Here is a 24,410-nt window from a genome sequence, read left to right as displayed (position 1 = left end):
CGACTGCTACGGTCGCAGGTTCGTATCCTGCCTCGGGCATGGATGTGTGTGATGTCCTTAGGTTAGTTAGGTTTAAGTAGTTCTAAGTTCTAGGGGACTGATGACCATAGATGTTAAGTCCCATAGTACTCAGAGCCATTTGAACCAAGTGCTGTGAATAATGTGAGACACAGCCAGAGTGTAGCGCCTCCCGAACTGAAACAATGTAAACACCACTCGGAAAACAGAGAATTTCTGTTCTTCTACTAGCAGTGTTCAACAAAAACAGAGCAAGTACGCGACTTATGCTACTAAAATTCAGAGGTAATTCATCGACAGAAAGTAGATATTTTTAATTTCTGCGAATAAAGCCGCCTAGATTGCTCAATGTACTTTTTTATTCATAACGACGATCTGTTTACTGTCATCATCGTCATGAATACAGAACTTAAAACTCTTGAAGCAAATTCCATTATCAGAGTTCTTATAACCTACGCCTAAGCCGAGCGCCCGAGATCTCATACTGCGTGCATTTCGCATATCCTTAAGCCTCTCGGACATATTATTATTCTGCATACTTTGCCCAAAAACCACGCTGCGTGCATGAACGAGCTGTTTCTTTGACTAAGCAAAGCTAATACTAAAATGTAGTCTAATGTGTACCAGTAACCAACTTCGCTCACAAAAAACCTGAAAAACTATTTTCATTCAAAACACAGAATACTATATGACGAAAACTTAATTAGGTATTCTGACATGACGAAGTTGACAGAATTTCTTTACTAATCCAGTTTTTGTCGTCAATCTCCTAGCTTCGTATGTAACAACCTCATAAGCTTACAGTAAAATTTACACCTAAGGACTTCAAATATTTGCTATGTTTTCCAATCTTTCCTTGCCTTTTTCACCCACTATCGTTCCTTCCAGTAATACAGAAGATATTCCCTGACGTCTGAAAACATGACCTTTCGCCATGTCCCTTTTTCTTGCTTATGTTTTTCGTACGATATTCTTTTCTGCGCCGGTTTCACGAAGAAACCCTCTCATTTCTTACTGTCTCAAACCACTTAATTTTCTCGTTCTTCTGTAAGACCACACTTCAAACGTGTCGCGTCTCTTTTTCAGTTTTCTCCAACAACCTGATTCAATTGCATCAATTCCGTGTAAATTCTCAAGTACTTATTTCTCAAGTTAAAGTACACGTTTGTGGTTTTCTTTTCGCCGTGAATGGTTTCTTTTCCTGCTTTAGTATGGTTTCTATATCCTGCTTACTTTGCTGGTCATGAAGTGTATTCTTCATAACGAAGCAGAATTTCCTTACCAGTTTTAATGTAAGTTTGTCACTGATCTCACACTGCGACTCTTTGTTATTTTCGTCTTTTCTTGATTAACTCTCACATCAATTAATATTCGCTTCGTTCAACGGATCCTGTAAATCTTCCTCACGTACACAGAGAGTACAAATGTGCTGTGGGTAAAAATTACGAGATAGAAGTTCTTCAAACCCCGACAAATAACGATCGCGTGATTCCCGTTTCCCCAGAAACACTCTAGAAACAACAATTACAAATAATTACTTATCCATTCAGGCTTAAGGAAAAGATAATGAATGACAGATTGTGACGGCTAATTTGTTGTAGATAACGCTCATGTTTTGTACATCATAATGTTTCTAAGGAAAAATCAATATCGATTGGACCAAATGTCAAGGCTTCTGAAACCTAACAGTGTATTGAAAATGATGCAATTTTGGAACCCAAATCTCACTTCACCACGTAACGTCTGTTTTTCATCCTGTCACTAGCTAAGCACCATAGTGTCACTAGTCTATGCACAGTAACTCAGTCCTCATAGCGTGTCACAAACAAAAAGCATTTTTATGCCAATCAGAGAAACGCGTCAGTAGATCATACATTAAAACGACAAATTTTGCTTTTGAAAGCAATCACTTCCCTGGTATGTTAGTTGATTAGTTAATAAATTATGTCGGCATATTTGCTGCCCGTTGACATGCCTCAGATGCAAATTAATTTGCTTGCGAATAAACACAGCTATCATATTTTTTCCCATTGTACTTATAACTCGATAGATGGATGATAATGAATGCCTAAATTCGGTGTCGTCTCTTCTTCTCAAACATTTTTCATATTTTAAAAAAGGTTTTAAGTTTTATTATTTTTTGAATGCACTGTTTGATAAACCAATTCGATGTTCATGTTAGGCCACTTACGAAACAGTTGCAATAATAAGCACATACAAATTTCAAAGAGATTATAAAGTTCATAAAAGTAGGTTGATATTGCATTGACTACACTTCAATAGTTTTAGCTTTCTAGTGCTGATGGTGCCATAAAGCTGGTAATCATTTCGACTTTGGCAGAAATTGGAACATGAACAATTGCTACTGCCTTTCTTACTCAGTGAAGGATTATACTGGCTGAACTGCTATTATGAGTTCCTGTAAACATCCGAAAAAAAAACTCGCTTCCTAAATTTATAGCAGACGACGTTCTGTACTTAAATACAAACGTAGCACATCAATCTTATTACACAATCTTCAAAACTGTTAAACGCGGTCTAGAATATAGAAATAACCCATAGCAGTCACGAAAAAAACGGTAGCAAGAGAAAAATTAATAAGGGAGAAAACAAAAGAAAATATTGGACTCATAAATTAGTCAAGGTAACGCCTGCTCGTGGAATGTGGGATGGTACATGTGTGTTATCGTACTGGCACCTGTGTTACATCTGAGGTGTTTGAAGAATGTCAGCCGAGAATGGCTGCACTGTTTTCGGCCTGCAGATAAATGGCGTTAATGTCAATGCGGTGACACGTGTTATGCCACGTCACAAATCTGTTATCAGGTAGATCAGCAATTCCTTTAGCACAGCTTCTTATGTCGTCATGTTATGTATGTTCCACTCAAACTGATGACGTCAAATACTGCGTCGTCAAAAAAATACTTCGCTTTGTACGGTTTACATCAACGGAAATTGGTGAAGGTGAGTGAGGACCTGGAACTTTAAAAGTGAGTGACTGAACGGGAACGCGGCTTATATACTGTAACGTCTAGTAAGAAACAAAAACAACATATTATGTAGTAACGAGAAAATTATATGTATCATATTGTGTTATTGTATAAAATTATGTTTTTTTTTTTATTATTTATTTTTGAGAATATCTGCGTCGGCGAGTAATGAAACCGCCACAGACGATAAATGTCGAACAAAGATTAAAATAAGTAACTAGTATATAATACGTGACGAGTAGCAATTTCTTTGTCTTCTTCATCTGGGAGTCGAGTAAGATATCCTGTGTCGTAGTAGCGAACGCTAGTGTAGCATTCTTTTGTCGAGACTAAGAGATGTACGCCATTACGTGTGAATTCATAAAGGTATGTAAAAAAGTGAAACATTTAAACGTTTTAATAGAGTTATGTAAATGAAAACTTGCATTATTAATTGTTAAAGCTTGCTTGCCTATTATCCCATCCTGTTGAGACATTTTTCAGTTATATAAATATTATCTGTGGTGCTGAGCTGCGTGGCGAATGAAAAAGCCGCTGCCGCGGCATATTCAAACGACTTCCAATATAGTCTATCATACCGCAAGGAAGCGGTAAAGTAACAGTAAAATAATATTATTTCTTCTAGCTTCCAGACTTGCAGTGCAGATCAACAGATTTTATGATGTGTTGCAGGTTGACGCGGGCTGCTGATAGTATATAACTCACAGTACAAATAAGTTAATGTACCGTCAAAATCTAATAGGAATCTTGCTGTGCTCCGTTCTGGTCTGGCAAACTTTATAGTGAAAACGTATTTTTTTTTAATAAGAGTCTCATGTTCTTGTGCTAGTTGTGGTATTGAATGGTGTTTTACCGAGAAACGAAATCCACTGCAAAATTTTGTTGTTGAACGATCATACGAACTGTAACATCAGTGTTCATAACCAAGTAATTTCAATTTTCAATAACTATAAAGTAGGGAAGATATGTTGATTTTTAGAATGAGTTACAGTCACGAAAAAACGTTCCTTTAATTGTAGGCCAGATACAGAACAATAAGATCTCAATATATATATTTTGCTTTGTTAAAAGGTAATGATGATAAAAAAATTCAAAGCACGGCATTATTAACAGATATTTCGCGGCTCTTTTCGTATATGCGATAACAAAAAAACGTGAAAATACCTTAAACAAATATGATTCACATGATGTAACAATGAAGGATTTTCGACTGGTGTTTGGTTAGTGAACTCTGAACTAAGCGGGTCGCCTTCGGAACGTGAAGTATTCGTTTCCACAAAGTAAACAAGATGCGCTCTTCCTAAGAGCCTGTGTACGTGCATACGGTTCTCGTTACAGACAGTGTTCCGCCCAAGCTTGTCGCTACTTCTGACCCCACGCAGCAGGCACGAACTTTCATTAGCAATAACATCCACTGACAAATACAGCTACAGGCGATATTGGGATGAAACACTGTCAACCTCAACAGCCCTGTCAATACTCACAGCCCGGTGAGGCATTTCTTTGTCATCAGTCGTCTGACTCGAAGGATGCGGCACGTCATAGCTTCCTCTCATGGGCCAGCCTCTCCACCTCTGAGTGCCACATCTCACGAGGTGGCACAGTGGTTAGCACTTTGGACTTGCATTCGGGAGGACGACGGTTCAATCTAGCGTGTGGCCATGCTAATTTAGGTTTTCCGTGAATTCCCGAAATCGCTCCAGGATGGTTCCTTTGAAAAGGCACGGCCGACTTCCTTACCCTCTTTCCCTAATCCAATGACACCGATGATGTCGCTGTCAGGTCTCCTCCCCCAGAATAAACCAACCCAACCGTCTCAGTGCCACGTACACACTACGGTGTCGTTTATCTGTTGGATATAATCTAGTCTACCCAGTTTTTAGCCTCTCCAGCTCTCTCCAGCACCGTGAAGAAGGGTTGAATGAAAAGTAATGGCTCCACCTTCGTTAATTGGCTTTGGTTAGGAATATTTAATAAATCAAACGCAGAAATAATCCTTAGAATGTGATCTTTAATTACCAATATCCACTTTTCCACATAATCACCAGCCAATTGGATACATTTCTGCCAACGATGAACTAGTTTTCTGAAGCCGTCATGGAAGGAGTCGACACTGTGGTTACGCAACCACAGTCTGACAGTCCTCTCAACGTCTTCATCAGAAGCATAATCATGTCCCCGCAGGTCGTCTTTCATTATCAGGAACAGAGGAAAGTCAGATATTTCTAAATCTGGACTGTACGGAGGATGCCGTACGGTGGTGAGATTCAATCTCTGAAGCTCTGCTGTGGTGGCACGTGAGGTGTGTGGTTTGGCATTGTCATGCAGCAGGAAAAAATTTCACTTTTCCTTTCGGATCCATGTTAGGCGTCGCTTCAGAGTTCTCAGCGTCGTGATGTAACGCTCTGAATTTATGGTTGATCCACAATCAAGGAAATCAACATTTTGGTTGTGAAACTCGGTGGTTGCTGTCACAGGACTCCAACTCTGTTTGTCACGCAGGTCAGATGTTCCCGCTCCAACACCTCGCCCAACTACGCACAGTACTGACATCAACACCATCACCATAAACTGCTTTCATTCTCTGATGAATCTCCTTTGGGGTGACACTTTCTGCTGTCAAGAATTCAGTGACTGCACGTTGCTTAAATCGAATTGACCGAACGTCTGCGCAGGATTCCATACTTTACACGGTAACATCGCAACCTTTCAATGCTCTAAGGCTTCCCGCCAACTGGTGCTGTAGAGAAGAGGCTACGGAAAGGCAATACCTGCCGCATACCAATGCTGCCAACTGCTGAAGAGTTGCGAAGGTGGAGGCATTACATTTCAGTCCACCCTCGTAAGTTGTTCGCTGACGCCCAAACAGTGCTCTCGCCGAATATGCGTACAATCGCCTGATTTATTTACTATCGCTCCAAACAATTTTCAAAGTCTCTCTTTAGTGCAACGTTACAAACGCTTCGATTCTCAAACTTTCCGGCTTTTCCTCATTTGATGGTTCACTTCCTTACAATGCTGTGCGCAAAACGTACTTTCTCACATATTTCGTCCTCGGAATAAGTCCTAGTTTTGATAGTATAGTTGGTGTCACGAATAATAACGATCTAGTATAGACTTGTGCACATCAATGCCACGACGTCTCCGACAGCCTCTGAGCGTTAGGCAGTGTTCTGACCGCTCTACTGTGAATGTCGGAGCGAACGCGAGCGTTGCACATGACCGTAGCGAGTTATTTTGCGAACCTCTATTCCATTTGTTGGCATCCGTCATTGCTAATGGTGATAGTGAGCAAGAGATTCTGCACAAGCAAGCGAGAAACACAATTTGTGGGACACATACTTTCACAAAGTGTAAAACACCAACAGAAAAACAATCCCTTCCCGTGTCTTGACCTCTACCAAGTTCATCTTTCGTGGATCGGACTATAGTAGACTATTCTGATGACAACGTGTGCCCTCTTCGGTTGTGGTAGTCTGCTTTTTATGACCTCCTTTCTTCGTCCCTCAAGTATCATTTTGCTTCCCACATACTGAACTTCTTGACTCCACCTACTTCAGTCCCTAATTCTGGTGTTAAATTAATCTCACTCCTACTAGTCCACATAATTTTCGTCGTTCTTCTGTTTGGTGTTAACCTAACGTATGTGCTCACCGGAATGTCTGTTCGAGTCACCAAGTCCTGCAGTTCATACTCACTTTCACTGAGGACACTGGTGTCATCAGCAAATCTTGCGACTCATATACTGTCGTCCTGACTTTCAAACTGAATCCTGAACCGTCATTTAGTGCCGTCATTGCTTCTTCGGTGTATAGACTGAACAATAGGGGCGAAAAACTACATCTCTGACATACACCCATTTTAATTACAAAAGGTCTGTTTTGTTTTTCCCTCTTGATTCTTGTAGATATTGTATATTGCTCGTATTTCCCAAGAGCCTACAGCTATTTTCCTGGGAATTTCGAATATCTTTCACCATTATGAATGGTAGCTAGCTTTAGATTTAGATAAATGTAAGTTAATGCAGGTGAGTAGGAAAAACAATCCCATAATGTCCTGATAAATCACGAGTAGTGTGCTGGTTGACACAGTCACGTCGTTTATATATCTGGGCGTAACACTGCAAAGCGATATGAAATGGAACGAGCTTGTGATGTTTGTGGTAGGGAAGGGGAATGGTCGACTTCAGTTTACTGGAAAAATTTTGGGAAAGTATGATTCATCTGTAAAGGAGACCGCATATAGGATGTTAATACGACTGATCGAGTGTCTTGGATTCGTACCCCAAATGGGATGAAAAGAAGACATCGAAGTAGTTCAGAGGGGGCAGTTACCTTTATTACTGGTAGGTTCGAACAACATTCAGGTATTACGAGGATGCTTCGAAAACTCAAGTGGCAATCCCTGGTGGGAAGGCGACGTTCTTTTTGAGGAACATTCTTTAAAAAATTTCGAGAATCTGCATTTGAAGCTGATTGCAGAACGATTCTACTCCCTTCAACGTTTAAGGACCACGAAGATAAGATCCGAGAAATTAGGCCTTAAACTTAGCCACATAGATAGTCGTTTTTCCGTCGCTTTATTTGCAGGTGGAACGTGAAATGAAATAAGTGGTGGTAAAGGGTACGTTTCGAAACGCATCGAACGGTGGCCTGCGGAATATGCATGCTGATGTTAAACGCTTTTCTAGGTTGACAAAAAACTGTGATCGTGTTTGACTTTACCTAAGTGTTCCTTCCATTTTCAACTGCAATGTTTGCTCTCTGGAGCCTTTACCTTTCCTAAAGCAAAACAGATCGACATTTAAATTATCGTAAACATTTTTCCATTGTTCTCTATGGATTTTCGACAGCAACTAGGATGCATCGGCCGCTAAGCTAATTGTGCGTTAATACTCGCACACTTTTCCACTTGCTATCTTCAAAATTTTGTGGACGATACTTTCCGAAATTCTAATGGTATACCTCCTGACTCATACATTGTGCTAACCAACATGAATTCTCATTTGGATCCCTCTTCCCCCAATGATTTTAGAAATTTCGAAGGAATGTTAACTAAGTCTGTAGCCTAATTTGATCGCAAATTTTCCGAAGCTCTTTTAAACCCTGATTCTAATATTAAATCACCCTATATTTTCTATATCGATCCCATTTCTTCTTGTATCACATCAGTAGATGTTTTTGGCCCCTTAATGGTATTTATAGTTATGCAGGACATTAATTTTGTTACCCACAACATTCTGACCACGGGTATATGACAGTGCGACTTGCATTATGTACTGGATATCTATGTAACACATAAACTAAGATTGCTTCAAGTGATGCATCAAGTCTGGATGTCAACCTTTCATCTGTCCGTCCCCGGTAGCTGAGTGATCATCTCGACAGAATGTCATTCCTAAGGGCCCGGGTTCGATTCCTTGCTGGGTCGGACACTTTCTCCGCTCAGGGACTGGATGTTGTGTAATCCTAATCATCATCACTTCATCCCCTTCCACGCACAAGTCGCCGAAGTGGTGTCAAATCGAAAAACTTGGACACGGCGAACGGTCTACCCGACAGGAGGCCCCAATTACACGACATTTACATTTTCACCTTTCATCTTACACTGTAGCATTAAAAAAATAAAAACAACTAGTGTCTGATATGTCTTTGTGCATGTATGTTACTATGCTGTTAAGGAAGCAGTTATTATCATGGTGCACTGCAGCGGACTTTACATCACCATCAGAAACGAGGAAAACCTCACATGATAGTTAAATTCGATGTGACATAAACGGTCACACCACGACGCCTGTGTGACGGCGGGGTCCGCGTTGCGGTGCGGACGCAACAAGTAGCAGCTGTTAGGCCGCGCACAGGTGTGCCGTGTGTGGTCGTGCGGCGCAACAGGCTGCGGCTTCGACGCCGGGCGCCGCGTGCGCCATTAACGCTCGGTCGGCGTACAGCGTCTTGTCACGCGCACTTGTTGGCGCCCAGTCTTCCTCTATCCCTTTCCCCTAATGTCACGCCTGCTCCTGTGCATGCGTTGGCATCACACGCATGCCTTTCCGGCTCGCGTATTAGACCTGATACGGAGACCAAAACTCTCTCCTCGATGATTACCTTCATCTGTTTCCTTCTGGAACTCTTGGACGAACGAAGCACTGTGGGTACCTCACGATCGCTGTTTGAGGAATGTATATTGATTCTGGATGAATTAAAATATATTCCTTGAACATCGATCGTGCGATACCTTTTGTGCTACGATCGTCCAAGGGTCGAGAAGGAAACAGAGGCAGGTAATCTTCTCAATTAATACACCGACCAAAGTCTAGAAAACATCAACCTCCTTTTCTTGTTTTTAGTTGTCAGTTTACTGACTGGTTTGATGCGGCACGCCATGAATTCCTCTCCTGTGCCAACCTCTTCATCTCTAAGTAGCACTTGCAACCTAAGTCCTCAATTATTCGCCTGATGTATTTCAATCTCTGTCTTCCTTTATGGTTTTTGCCACCTATAAAGGCTTCTAGTGCCATGAAATTCATTCCCTAAAGTCTTTACAGATGTCCTGTCATCCTGTCCCTTCTCCTTGTTAATGTTTTCCACATATTCCTTCCCTCCCCGATTCTACGCAGGACCTCCTACTTCCTTAACTTAACAGTCTACCAGATTTTCTACATTCGTTTGTTGCACCACATCTCAAATGATTCGATTCTGTTCTACTTGTATTCCTGTTTCCCGACAGTCTATGTTTCACTTCATACGATGTGGGCTCCAAACGTATATTGTCAGAAACTTCTTTCTCAAATTAATGCCTCTGTGTGATACTAGTAGACGTCTCTTGGCCTGTAGTGACCTTTTTGATGGTACTACTCTACTTTTGAGGCCATAATTGCTCTATCTGTCATGATTTACTTCACTTCATCTATTTCGCGACCATAAATCCTGATGTTAAATTTCTCGCAGTTTTCATTTTTGCCACTTCCCATTATTTTCGTTATAATCTCCCCACAATAATTTAAAATAAATAATATAAATAAGTATCCTCATTCAGTGTAACCTCTCCATAAAATTCTTTCCAATTTGTAACCTCCCTACAAAATTCTTTCTGATTTAATCTAAGCTCGAAATTCATTCACATTTAGCGTAACCTCAAAACAGAAAAATTCCTAAACCTCTCAACAGTAAAAATTATAATTATGTCGTTCAAATTCAGTGTAACGTCCCAATAAAAAAAATTAATTCAGGAACCTGGTAATAAAACAATGTAACTAACCTCTCAATTAAATTGTCGCTCACTTATGGCTTTTCAATAATTCACAGTGAACTTAACCCGGTAAATTTTGGACGACAGCAGTGCTGCGTCATGGCCCTGAAAGATCATTCTGAATAAAAAAAAAGGGAAAAATTCTTACCTCAATGAAGTCGCCGGATATATCTGCTCTTAAAATAAATTTTTCGGGCACAGCTCAGTGCAATGCTGGCGGATATATCTCTCATTTATGAAAGGAAGCAACTGATTTTTCTTTTGCAATAATCGGGATGATCATGGATGGGAGAAATTAGTAAATTCTTTAAATTGAAATGAATGGTTGTTAAAAGTTACTTTTTATGAGGAAGATTATTATTGCGAGAGTTTTAAAACATTTACATGCGACTTGAGATAACATTACTACATACGCGCGAGGCTGCTTTTTACCTCAATAATACAAAGGCTCCGGCATCGCTGCACCGCGACCAGGCCAGCGAACACGATACACTAGACCAGACCAGAACAGACTGCAGACTAACAACAACTTACTGCTACAGCTACACAGTTCCTACTGCAGTCAACACTGCTCTCTGGTCAGAGATTCTCTTATACCTTGCCTATTGCAGGCAGCGCATGAGCAATACATCGAAATTACATCTGCTCGGACCTCTTACATAACCCTCCACTGGGGGCGCAAGAATTTGGCAGCAATGGTGAGTCAATTGGACTTGCCATGAGGAACAAATTTTTCTAAAATCTACATAATTAACTAAGTTTACAGTCACACAGTGTATACATACATATATATATATATATATAAGTGCAGAACTTGAAATGAAATAGAGTGCACATGCACTGAGTACAGAACATATCAAGCAATGTAATTGTTGGCAATCATTGCCTAGTTACTAAACATTTCTGTACTATGTATGGAGTATTACAGAACATTATTCATAAGCCATCTGATTACACTAAATATTGGCACTCATTGGCCAGTTACAAACCATATTTATGCATTGTTCAGAAGTCATCATTCAAAACAAGAGTTAATTAATGGCATAGAATTAACATAATTCATCTAATTATAGTAATCATTGGCACTCATTGGCCAGTTACAAAATATTTTTATGCATTGTTCAGAAGTCATGATTCAAAACAAGAGTTAATGAGTGTAGCATAAAGCTACTGGTATTCATATATAATAGCATGTAAGTGACATTTGACAAATTTAAAATATAAGAAACAGTGGCATTCATTGGCCAGTTACAAAGTATTCATATAGTTTTATAAAACATTATTCAGTATTATTCAGAAGTCATCATTCAAAATGAGAGTTAATTATTGGCATAGCATTTATAGAGTATAACAAAAATATTATCTACAGAAATCACTGGCATAGCATTTATGTATTATTACAAAACACCATTCAGCACTACTCAGAACTCATCATTGAAGTGACATAGGACACATCCAAAATGCCACACACTGCAACTATTACTCAAGGTCCATGGTCCAATAATACATAGATATAATGGATTCAATACATCTGACAAAAAAATGGCTCTGAGCACTATGGGACTCAACTGCTGAGGTCATAAGTCCCCTAGAACTTAGAACTACTTAAACCTAACTAACCTAAGGACAACACACACATCCATGCCCGAGGCAGGATTCGAACCTGCGACCATAGCGGTCGCACGGTTCCAGTACATCTGACAAATCTTCATTATATTTAGTACTATAAATATCTCTTAAACTAGTAGCATTCTTTGGGACTGGTAATACATTTTTTTGTGCCAGCAATGCATCGCGTTAGGATCGATAATTAATTGCTCGGGCATGAAAATATTTGCATTTGACTTATTGCTGTAAATAACGATTAATAACGTCATTCATCATGAGTCAGCTGTAGCAAGGTTATGAATAAGTAGAGTATATGTGATCACATTCATGAATGACACACACAAATGAGTAAAAAAAAATGCAAGTACTAGAACAGGTTTAATGACTAACTGCTTATAGCACATTAATTTCATGAATAGCTTCTCCTGGGAAAAATACAAAATGGATTATTAAGCTGAAAGAAGAAACGCATATTATGCTGAAAAGTAGTGAACTTCGAATTGACAGGTAATGAAGCGTGTACTCAATATGTATGTACTCTAGCTGTCCTTTCCAAAACATTCAGCCATTATACCATGCGATATAAGACATACTGCCAAAACGAACTGCAACAAATACCTAAATAACTACATAGCATTTCTTAACTAACAGTAAATATGAAAACTTCATCATTATTCTCATCTGCAAAGAAAAACTTCATTATTCATATTACCATAACTTCATTACTATCATCACCCGCAAAGAAAAACCACATTATTCATATTAGCATATTATTCATATAACTATTCATCATCATTCATTATCATCTGCAAGAAAACACATCATTATTCATTATTCATATTACCATTTACTTCATACAACTATTCATAGTATAGAGTTTCTTATTTCTAGCATATTTCATCACTAAAACTAAGATGTGTAGTTCTGTCTTACAGCCTGCATCAATCGCCTCGTATTCTGAAAGAAAAAAATTAGTTAAGACTGCTGTCATACGATGTGCATAGTATATTCTTGTTAATGCTTGTTAATTCTGATCCATTTACTCTTCATCACAAGGTATTCCGTTTTCTTTCGTTCATTCCGAAGGTGAAATTCCCATTTCATAGTAATCCACTGTGGTTTGTTTAAGTTATTTCTTTTACACGTTATTTCCTTCTGAAAATGATGAATAAGGTTTAATATCTTGCATTTAAATCATACACCCGTAAAATAAAAATTTGTGTCTAGGGATACAATTAAGCATACAGCATAGAATGACAGAAAACGTATTATCTCAAAAACATAGATAGTGTTCAGGTGCAAAAATGTACACACAGTCTCATAATGCAGTAGCCAAAAGTGTAGAATAGTCAAGATATTGAAATATCATAAGGAAAAATGTTAAAGTCAACGGTGTTTGTTATATCTTAAAGATTTCGTAGTGCATACAAACAAAAATTCTACTTTCGATAGGACAACAATCATACATACACAAAAAATGGATAATGTGCACGGTCTGATATATAAAGACAAGAAAAGCGACCTGCAAACCTTACCTTGTCGGTCACTTATTCCTTGAACATCGATCGTGCGATACCTTTTGTGCTACGATCGTCCAAGGGTCGAGAAGGAAGCAGAGGCAGGTAATCTTCTCAATTAATACACCGACCAAAGTCTAGAAAACATCAACCTCCTTTTCTTGTTTTTAGTTGTCAGTTTACTGACTGGTTTGATGCGGCACGCCATGAATTCCTCTCCTGTGCCAACCTCTTCATCTCTAAGTAGCACTTGCAACCTAAGTCCTCAATTATTCGCCTGATGTATTTCAATCTCTGTCTTCCTTTATGGTTTTTACCACCTATAAAGGCTTCTAGTGCCATGAAATTCATTCCCTAAAGTCTTTACAGATGTCCTGTCATCCTGTCCCTTCTCCTTGTTAATGTTTTCCACATATTCCTTCCCTCCCCGATTCTACGCAGGACCTCCTACTTCCTTAACTTAACAGTCTACCAGATTTTCTACATTCGTTTGTTGCACCACATCTCAAATGATTCGATTCTGTTCTACTTGTATTCCTGTTTCCCGACAGTCTATGTTTCACTTCATACGATGTGGGCTCCAAACGTATATTGTCAGAAACTTCTTTCTCAAATTAATGCCTCTGTGTGATACTAGTAGACGTCTCTTGGCCTGTAGTGACCTTTTTGATGGTACTACTCTACTTTTGAGGCCATAATTGCTCTATCTGTCATGATTTACTTCACTTCATCTATTTCGCGACCATAAATCCTGATGTTAAATTTCTCGCAGTTTTCATTTTTGCCACTTCCCATTATTTTCGTTATAATCTCCCCACAATAATTTAAAATAAATAATATAAATAAGTATCCTCATTCAGTGTAACCTCTCCATAAAATTCTTTCCAATTTGTAACCTCCCTACAAAATTCTTTCTGATTTAATCTAAGCTCGAAATTCATTCACATTTAGCGTAACCTCAAAACAGAAAAATTCCTAAACCTCTCAACAGTAAAAATTATAATTATGTCGTTCAAATTCAGTGTAACGTCCCAATAAAAAAAATTAATTCAGGAACCTGGTAATAAAACAATGTAACTAACCTCTCAATTAAATTGTCGCTCACTTATGGCTTTTCAATAATTCACAGTGAACTTAACCCGGTAAATTTTGGACGACAGCAGTGCTGCGTCATGGCCCTGAAAGATCATTCTGAATAAAAAAAAAGGGAAAAATTCTTACCTCAATGAAGTCGCCGGATATATCTGCTCTTAAAATAAATTTTTCGGGCACAGCTCAGTGCAATGCTGGCGGATATATCTCTCATTTATGAAAGGAAGCAACTGATTTTTCTTTTGCAATAATCGGGATGATCATGGATGGGAGAAATTAGTAAATTCTTTAAATTGAAATGAATGGTTGTTAAAAGTTACTTTTTATGAGGAAGATTATTATTGCGAGAGTTTTAAAACATTTACATGCGACTTGAGATAACATTACTACATACGCGCGAGGCTGCTTTTTACCTCAATAATACAAAGGCTCCGGCATCGCTGCACCGCGACCAGGCCAGCGAACACGATACACTAGACCAGACCAGAACAGACTGCAGACTAACAACAACTTACTGCTACAGCTACACAGTTCCTACTGCAGTCAACACTGCTCTCTGGTCAGAGATTCTCTTATACCTTGCCTATTGCAGGCAGCGCATGAGCAATACATCGAAATTACATCTGCTCGGACCTCTTACATAACCCTCCACTGGGGGCGCAAGAATTTGGCAGCAATGGTGAGTCAATTGGACTTGCCATGAGGAACAAATTTTTCTAAAATCTACATAATTAACTAAGTTTACAGTCACACAGTGTATACGTACATATATATATATATATAAGTGCAGAACTTGAAATGAAATAGAGTGCACATGCACTGAGTACAGAACATATCAAGCAATGTAATTGTTGGCAATCATTGCCTAGTTACTAAACATTTCTGTACTATGTATGGAGTATCACAGAACATTATTCATAAGCCATCTGATTACACTAAATATTGGCACTCATTGGCCAGTTACAAACCATATTTATGCATTGTTCAGAAGTCATCATTCAAAACAAGAGTTAATTAATGGCATAGAATTAACATAATTCATCTAATTATAGTAATCATTGGCACTCATTGGCCAGTTACAAAATATTTTTATGCATTGTTCAGAAGTCATGATTCAAAACAAGAGTTAATGAGTGTAGCATAAAGCTACTGGTATTCATATATAATAGCATGTAAGTGACATTTGACAAATTTAAAATATAAGAAACAGTGGCATTCATTGGCCAGTTACAAAGTATTCATATAGTTTTATAAAACATTATTCAGTATTATTCAGAAGTCATCATTCAAAATGAGAGTTAATTATTGGCATAGCATTTATAGAGTATAACAAAAATATTATCTACAGAAATCACTGGCATAGCATTTATGTATTATTACAAAACACCATTCAGCACTACTCAGAACTCATCATTGAAGTGACATAGGACACATCCAAAATGCCACACACTGCAACTATTACTCAAGGTCCATGGTCCAATAATACATAGATATAATGGATTCAATACATCTGACAAAAAAATGGCTCTGAGCACTATGGGACTCAACTGCTGAGGTCATAAGTCCCCTAGAACTTAGAACTACTTAAACCTAACTAACCTAAGGACAACACACACATCCATGCCCAAGGCAGGATTCGAACCTGCGACCATAGCGGTCGCACGGTTCCAGTACATCTGACAAATCTTCATTATATTTAGTACTATAAATATCTCTTAAACTAGTAGCATTCTTTGGGACTGGTAATACATTTTTTTGTGCCAGCAATGCATCGCGTTAGGATCGATAATTAATTGCTCGGGCATGAAAATATTTGCATTTGACTTATTGCTGTAAATAACGATTAATAACGTCATTCATCATGAGTCAGCTGTAGCAAGGTTATGAATAAGTAGAGTATATGTGATCACATTCATGAATGACACACACAAATGAGTAAAAAAAAATGCAAGTACTAGAACAGGTTTAATGACTAACTGCTTATAGCACATTAATTTCATGAATAGCTTCTCCTGGGAAAAATACAAAATGGATTATTAAGCTGAAAGAAGAAACGCATATTATGCTGAAAAGTAGTGAACTTCGAATTGACAGGTAATGAAGCGTGTACTCAATATGTATGTACTCTAGCTGTCCTTTCCAAAACATTCAGCCATTATACCATGCGATATAAGACATACTGCCAAAACGAACTGCAACAAATACCTAAATAACTACATAGCATTTCTTAACTAACAGTAAATATGAAAACTTCATCATTATTCTCATCTGCAAAGAAAAACTTCATTATTCATATTACCATAACTTCATTACTATCATCACCCGCAAAGAAAAACCACATTATTCATATTAGCATATTATTCATATAACTATTCATCATCATTCATTATCATCTGCAAGAAAACACATCATTATTCATTATTCATATTACCATTTACTTCATACAACTATTCATAGTATAGAGTTTCTTATTTCTAGCATATTTCATCACTAAAACTAAGATGTGTAGTTCTGTCTTACAGCCTGCATCAATCGCCTCGTATTCTGAAAGAAAAAAATTAGTTAAGACTGCTGTCATACGATGTGCATAGTATATTCTTGTTAATGCTTGTTAATTCTGATCCATTTACTCTTCATCACAAGGTATTCCGTTTTCTTTCGTTCATTCCGAAGGTGAAATTCCCATTTCATAGTAATCCACTGTGGTTTGTTTAAGTTATTTCTTTTACACGTTATTTCCTTCTGAAAATGATGAATAAGGTTTAATATCTTGCATTTAAATCATACACCCGTAAAATAAAAATTTGTGTCTAGTGATACAATTAAGCATACAGCATAGAATGACAGAAAACGTATTATCTCAAAAACATAGATAGTGTTCAGGTGCAAAAATGTACACACAGTCTCATAATGCAGTAGCCAAAAGTGTAGAATAGTCAAGATATTGAAATATCATAAGGAAAAATGTTAAAGTCAACGGTGTTTGTTATATCTTAAAGATTTCGTAGTGCATACAAACAAAAATTCTACTTTCGATAGGAAAACAATCATACATACACAAAAAATGGATAATGTGCACGGTCTGATATATAAAGACAAGAAAAGCGACCTGCAAACCTTACCTTGTCGGGCACTTGCCAAGAAAAAATATGATAATCATCAGTAAGTAGTCATATAAATATAATTGCATAAATGGTCATAAAAATATGTAAGTTTATCTGAAAAAATGTGCACGGTCTGATGTGTAACGACAAGAAAAACGACCTGCTAACCTTACCTTGCCGGGCACTTGCCAAGAAAATATATGATAATCATCAGTAAGTAGTCATATAAATATAATTGCATAAGTGGTCATATAAAAATCAGGAAATGGCATTACAGTGTGATAAATCATAAAGTATGTTCATTCAATAAAGGGTTTAATGTTGGAGACATGGTGATTGCCTTTACTTTTTCTGGTTCTCAGAGTTTCCACGTGTACTACATTGGGGTGAGGAATGCTGCGAATTCTGTATTGGACCTGCATATAGAAGCTCAAATTTACTGCATCTACTCTTTCCTCTGTTGGATAAATAATGTGTGCGTACTAATATCTTCTGTCCAATGTGAAAGTCACGGCATGTACAAACCTGTTTCTGCTGTCTTCTCCGGCGCTCTGCAGCACGTTTGATGTTATTGAGTGCAATGTCAATTATTTCATGGTGGCGTAGTCGACGAGATGTAGGAAAGGATACTAATTCTTTAATTTTGTTACGTGGTTCAACATTTTTCAGTATAACAGTCGGATATAACATAGATTCATTTGGTATGGAGTTAATTACATCCTGGAATGGCACTATGTGTGTATCCCAATCAATATGTTTTTTATGGCAGTATATTCTACATAGTTTACCAATTTCTTTCATTAGTCGTTCACAAGGATTCGAAGAAGCGTGATGCTTGGATACATAGATCGGAGAAATGTTTCTTGCTCGTAACGTATGTGCCCATATAGCAGATCGAAACTGTGGTCCATTGTCGGAAATTACTTTCAATACATGCCCTACATGAAACAGAAAATATTTTACAAATGCTTTCGAAACAGATTTAGCAGTAGCTTTGCGTAACGGAGTGAAGGTTACAAATTTCGAAGTGGGTTCAACAGCGACAAAGATGTAGCAAAAACCTCTATTAGATCTGGGAATCGGACCAAAAATGTCTACAGCGGCCATGTGTCTCAATTTAACAGGTATAATGGGATGTAACGGAGGAATATGTGAAGTCGTGTCTGACTTAGCTTTCTGGCAGATTTTACATGACGCTAAAACTCGTCGAATACGTTTCTCCATGTTGGCAAAATAACAGTTCTGTCTCAGTATAAGAAAACATTTTTTGGCTCCGTGATGTGCGTAACTTAAATGAGTATACCAATTTAATTTGTTAACAAGCTCGTCAGGAATACATAGTAACCAATTGTTGCTGTCGGAGTGAGAGCGGCGAAACAGAATATTATTGCGTACAGTGTAATGGTTTCTGATGGTAACATTATTCCTATCTTGCCACAGGTGTTTAATTTCTTTCCATACGTTGCCTTTGCTCTGCTCCTGTGCTATGTCTCGTAATGATGCCGAAATGAAATTTTCAAATGCAACTTGCTGAATATACATAACGCTAAAATTTGCTTGGCAGAAGTTGGTTGCGATGTCTTGCTGATTGTTGCTGAGAGAACGGGATAGAGCGTCTGCTACAATATTTTGTGTACCGGGAATGTGAACAATTGTAAAATTAAATTCCTGTAAATAAAGTTTCCATCTGGTTAATCTGTCGTGTGTAAATTTTGCTGAAAGTAAAAACTTTATTGCTCTATGATCTGTGTTAACGGTCGTATGTCTTCCATAAAGAAAATGCCGAAATCTCGTAAATGGCCACACAACACATAATGTTTCAAGTTTTGTAACAGAACAATTGCGTTCAGCAGGTGACAGAATGCGACTCGCAAAGGCGATGTTTTTAATTACTGTAGAACCATCTTCTTCAATTTCCTGAAAAATGTGTACGCCTAAAGCGGTGTTAGAACTGTCGGTGGCAATGGAAAAATTTCTAGTAAGATCTGGATGTGATAAAAGTGGTGCATTCAACAAAGCTTGTATCAGATTGACAAATTCAGAATGTGCTTGGATATCCCAGGACCAAATAGTGTTTTTACCCGTCAATTGACATAATCTAGGGGTGTCTAAAGCAGAGTAATGAATAAATTTACGGAAAAAGTTAATTAAACCCAAAAAGCTGCGTAGTTGTTTCTTCGTCGTAGGTACATTAATGTCACGTAAGGATTGAAGTTTTTCCGTGTCAGGCGCAATGCCTTCTGCTGAAATTACATGTCCAAGAAATTTTATAGAAGTTTTGCCAAAGTGCGATTTGCTAAGATTAACTGTGAGTCCTTGTGCACGAAAGGTTTGTAACAGTTGTTCAAGAATCAAATTGTGTTCAGACCAGTTAGCTTCTGCAATAAGAATGTCGTCTACATACGTTGTGATTCTGTCTTTAAGTTCTGTCGGAAGTATACTATTCAAACCGCGAATAAATGCTGCTGAAGAAATAGTTAAACCGAACGGTAATTTACAAAATTGATAACAGTCACCAAAACAGAGAAATGCTGTGTACTTTCTGCAGTTCGGATGGAGCTGAATTTGCCAAAATCCCGATTTCAAATCTAATGTGGAATAAACAGCAGTACCATGAAATTTCTGTAAAAGTTCTTCTAGTGTCTGTGGGCGATCTGTTTCATTAATAATAATGTCACTGATGTGACGCGAATCAAGTACGAGGCGAAGTGAACCATCCTTTCTCTTAACAAGATGAAGCGGGTTCATGTAAGGACTAACTTCCGGTTCAATAATTTCTTGGTCAAGCATAGCTTGCAATTCTTTCTTAACTTGTTCTATGTGAATATAAGGAATGGGATAATGTTTGGCTTTAAACGTGTCGTGCTGTTTAACTTGAAATTTATACATAAATCTGGACGTAGTACCAGGGACGTTGTCAAAAATTGGAGCTTGCTGTAAAAGAATTTTGTGTAGTTGAGTACGTTCGTCGTCTGTATTTGCATTGCTCTGTTTAACTTTATCAGAAATCATCTGTATAACGTCATAGTCGGCTTCGTCTGGAGTATTATAGTTGCGTACGTACGTATCTGTGAACAATGCGGAATGACAGTCTATGTTACGTGATGCAGAAATGACCTCTGAACGATTAATTGTTTGTTCTTATACAGATAAAGAGTGCTGGAATTCTAATGCCAGTTGTACATTTTCATCCTTTAACATTGAATAGGAATTTTGAAAGTCAATAATTGCGTCGTGTTGTACCAGAAAATTCGTACCTAAAATAATGTCTGTTGTCAATAACGGAACAATCCAAAAATTTATGTGAAACGTATGACCTGCAATACAAAATGATAAGTGTGTCTGTAATTTTACATCTACTCCTTTACCAGATACTGCTCCTTTTACTTTAGTTTTGCCTAATGGTAACGTAGGATAGGTATTCTCTTTGTTACATTCGTTGAAAGTTTCCTCATTTATAACTGACATAGGTGATCCAGAAACGATCACTGCTGAAAATTTGGATGATCCAATCTTTACTTCAACGACAGGGTGTGGTTGGTTGGTTTGGGGAAGGAGACCAGACAGCGTGGTCATCGGTCTCATCGGATTAGGGAAGGACGGGGAAGGAACTCGGCCGTGCCCTTTGAAAGAAACCATCCCGGCATTTGCCTGGAGCGATTTAGGGAAATCACGGAAAACCTAAATCAAGATGGCCGGACGCGGGATTGAACCGTCGTCCTCCCGAATGCGAGTCCAGCGTCTAAGTGACAGGGTGTGAAATGGTTTTTTGAATAACTGGTTTTTCCTGCAAAAGAGTGTCTCGGAAGTTGTCAAAAGAAATAACATTTTCGTGAACAAGATTCTGCGTGTCAAAAGCATTGCTTGCGTTCCTGTAAGATGCAACCTGTACTGTATCTAGTCAAATTCTATCTGACGTGCTATTATTTTCGGGAGGACGCTGTGGCATTTCGGCCATTTGTACTGTTCTGTTATTTCTTCCTGACGTATTACGTTCGGGATGATACCGACTGCTGGTTCATTCATGATATTCTGTTGTTGCGGATGATTCTGCTGCTGGTAAGACCGACTGTTATTAAACGTACGCTGAAAATTGTGCTCATTACTTTTACGTCTGTCATGATAGTCATTGCTATACGGTGCGTTGCGATACAAGTTAAAATGATATGTTTTCTGTACGTAGTTTTTTCCTTGTTGCTGTGCGTTACTGTTTGGTGGAGCCGACGCTATACGTGTAGGCGGCGAAACATTAAAGCTTGGTTGACCTTGCAGGCTACATTGTTGGTTAGGTATGCTAACCGACTGGTTTTGTTGCTGTTGTTCGGAAAAACCGCTATTGTTACCAAAATGTGGTTCCTGTTGCTGATAATTTTGACGATACTGATAATTAAAATTTTGTTTCTTATTAAAATTATGCTGGTAGTTCTTGTAATTTCGCGAGTGTCTAATGAAAATTGTCACTTTCGGTAAAACTTGTCATATCAGGTTTTCTTTATTCATTCTCAATCCTAGATAGATCGATAGTTCAAGAGCTGTTTTGATAGATATAAAGGATAGTAGAAGAGAAGGCAGCAGTGCAGAAAACTAAAGATGAAATAGCACTACTACGGCTCGGGGCCCTGTGCACGCTACAGCACATATTCATCGAAGCGTAATGAATCCCCTGAGGTCAATTACGCACTGCAAATAAATTTTAGTTTCTGCGTTACAGGCCAAACTGATGGAAATACAAATGCAAATTGTCGTATCCAATCCAATTCTAGTTTCTGCGTTACAGGCCAAGCTGGAGAAAATACTAAAGCAAATTGTTGTATCCAGTCCAAAGTGTGTATCTGTGCTCTGTCATTTTTAAATACCTTAAATTTTCTCACGAATAGAAAGTGTTTGTAATAAAAATTATTGTCTCTGTATGTCTTAGCAGGTTCAGGATTGCATGAGAATCTGTTCGTCTGTGTCTCTTCGGATTCTAAGTCCCGTGGTCTCTGTAAATTACTTATGTTATACTGGCTGTGTGGGTGTGACAAATATTCCGAACATTGCGTATGCTGTGACGTGTTAGTGACTGAAACAATTTTCATTTCTGTCACTTTAAAACGTTCGTCAATTTGGCTGATCTGTTGCTAAATCTCTTATCGACTTCCGCATCCAGCGTGTGTGGAAGTTCTGGTGACAATAAGTTAAACTCGTCGCGTATCTGTGTTGCGTTTTCTGAAAATTGTTCAGTGACTGCACTAATTTCATCTCTAAGTAATTTAGTTGTGGCTACATGTGAACAACTTAATTCTTGTACAAAAGATCTAATTTCTTCACTACTGTTCCTAGCATAAGCCTTACTTTCCTCACATAATTGTTCTTTAGTGTCATAACGTTGCACGTAAACGGCTGTAATCTGTTCACTAAGTTGTTTGTTCTGTTCATTAAGGTTGTCGTGTTTTTCGTTCGACTGTTTGAAACTTCCATTAAATTGTTTGCACTATTCATTAAGTTGTTTATAATTATTGTTTAGTTTTTCATTAAGTTGTTCGAAATGGTTGTCGAACTTTTCATTACGTTGTTTGTACGATTCATTAAGTTTGTCGTATTTTTCGTTGAGTTGTTTGCACGATTCATTAAGTTGTTTAAAATGGTTGTCGTGTTTTTCATTGAGTTGTAGTAATAATGCAATAACTTGATCCCAGCCAAAATTAGCGGCTCTATTTTCTGTGCTGTGTGATGATGTATCTGGATTTGTCACGTTTTGTGTAACCATTTGGTTATTGTCTGATTCACAAAAAGGTTTGCCAATCGGATGTGCACTGTTGGTCGCTAAATCGGAATCAAATAAATTTGACATACTTTGAGTACATTTTCACCTTCGTTAGAAACAATTATCTGTTCGTTACGTAAATTTTGCAAATCGGATGTGTCAAGCTGGGCAGCGTTCATTGTAATGGAACGTGCCGTGTCATCAATTGTTACATTTACTGTGGACATAATTGAATTTAGTTGCCCATCATTAGGAACAAAATCAATATTAGTGATTGGCACGCACTGATTATCTATAATTAGGGGGTTATCAGTATTAGACCGAGTGTCGCTAGTATTATCTGTCAAATTATTCGAGTCGGCTATTTCACTCATTGCACATCGCGATGTACTGTTAACAGTTTTTCGCGGCATTTTTCGCAAATAAAAATTAAGCGCAAAATGAAACAAAGACGAAGCAAAAATGGAACAAACACAATTACAACAAAGAGCAATAAACTGCCGATGATCTGTCAAAGAAAGAGTGACAAATTAGTAAATGCGTTGCGCCAGATGCAAACTACATTTAAGTAAATAAGAGCAGATATATGACTACTTCTCAGAAATTCACAAAGAAAATACGATCCCGGCCGGTTGTCGCCAAGTGTAACCTCCCCACAATAATTTAAAATAAATAATATAAATAAATATCCTCATTCGGTGTAACCTCCCCACAAAATTCTTTCCAGTTTGTAACCTCCCTACAAAATTCTTTCTGATTTAATCTAAGCTCAAAATTCATTCACATTTAGCGTAACCTCAAAACAGAAAAATTCCTAAACCTCTCAACAGTAAAAATTATAATTATGTGGTTCACATTCGGTGTAACGTCCCAATAAAAAAAATTCAGGAACCTGGTAATAAAACAATGTAACTAACCTCTCAATTAAATTGTCGCTCACTTATGGCTTTTCAATAATTCACTGTGAATTTAACCTGGTAAATTTTGGACGACAGCAGTGCTGCGTCATGGCCCTGAAAGATCATTCTGAATAAAAAAAAGGGAATAATTCTTACCTCAATGAAGTCGCCGGATATATCTGCTCTTA

The sequence above is a fragment of the Schistocerca americana genome, chromosome 1 (genome assembly GCF_021461395.2).
Source record: "Schistocerca americana isolate TAMUIC-IGC-003095 chromosome 1, iqSchAmer2.1, whole genome shotgun sequence".
Classification (NCBI taxonomy): domain Eukaryota; kingdom Metazoa; phylum Arthropoda; class Insecta; order Orthoptera; family Acrididae; genus Schistocerca; species Schistocerca americana.
The sequence above is the reverse complement of the archived record's forward strand: the minus strand, read 5'-3'. Positions refer to the sequence as shown.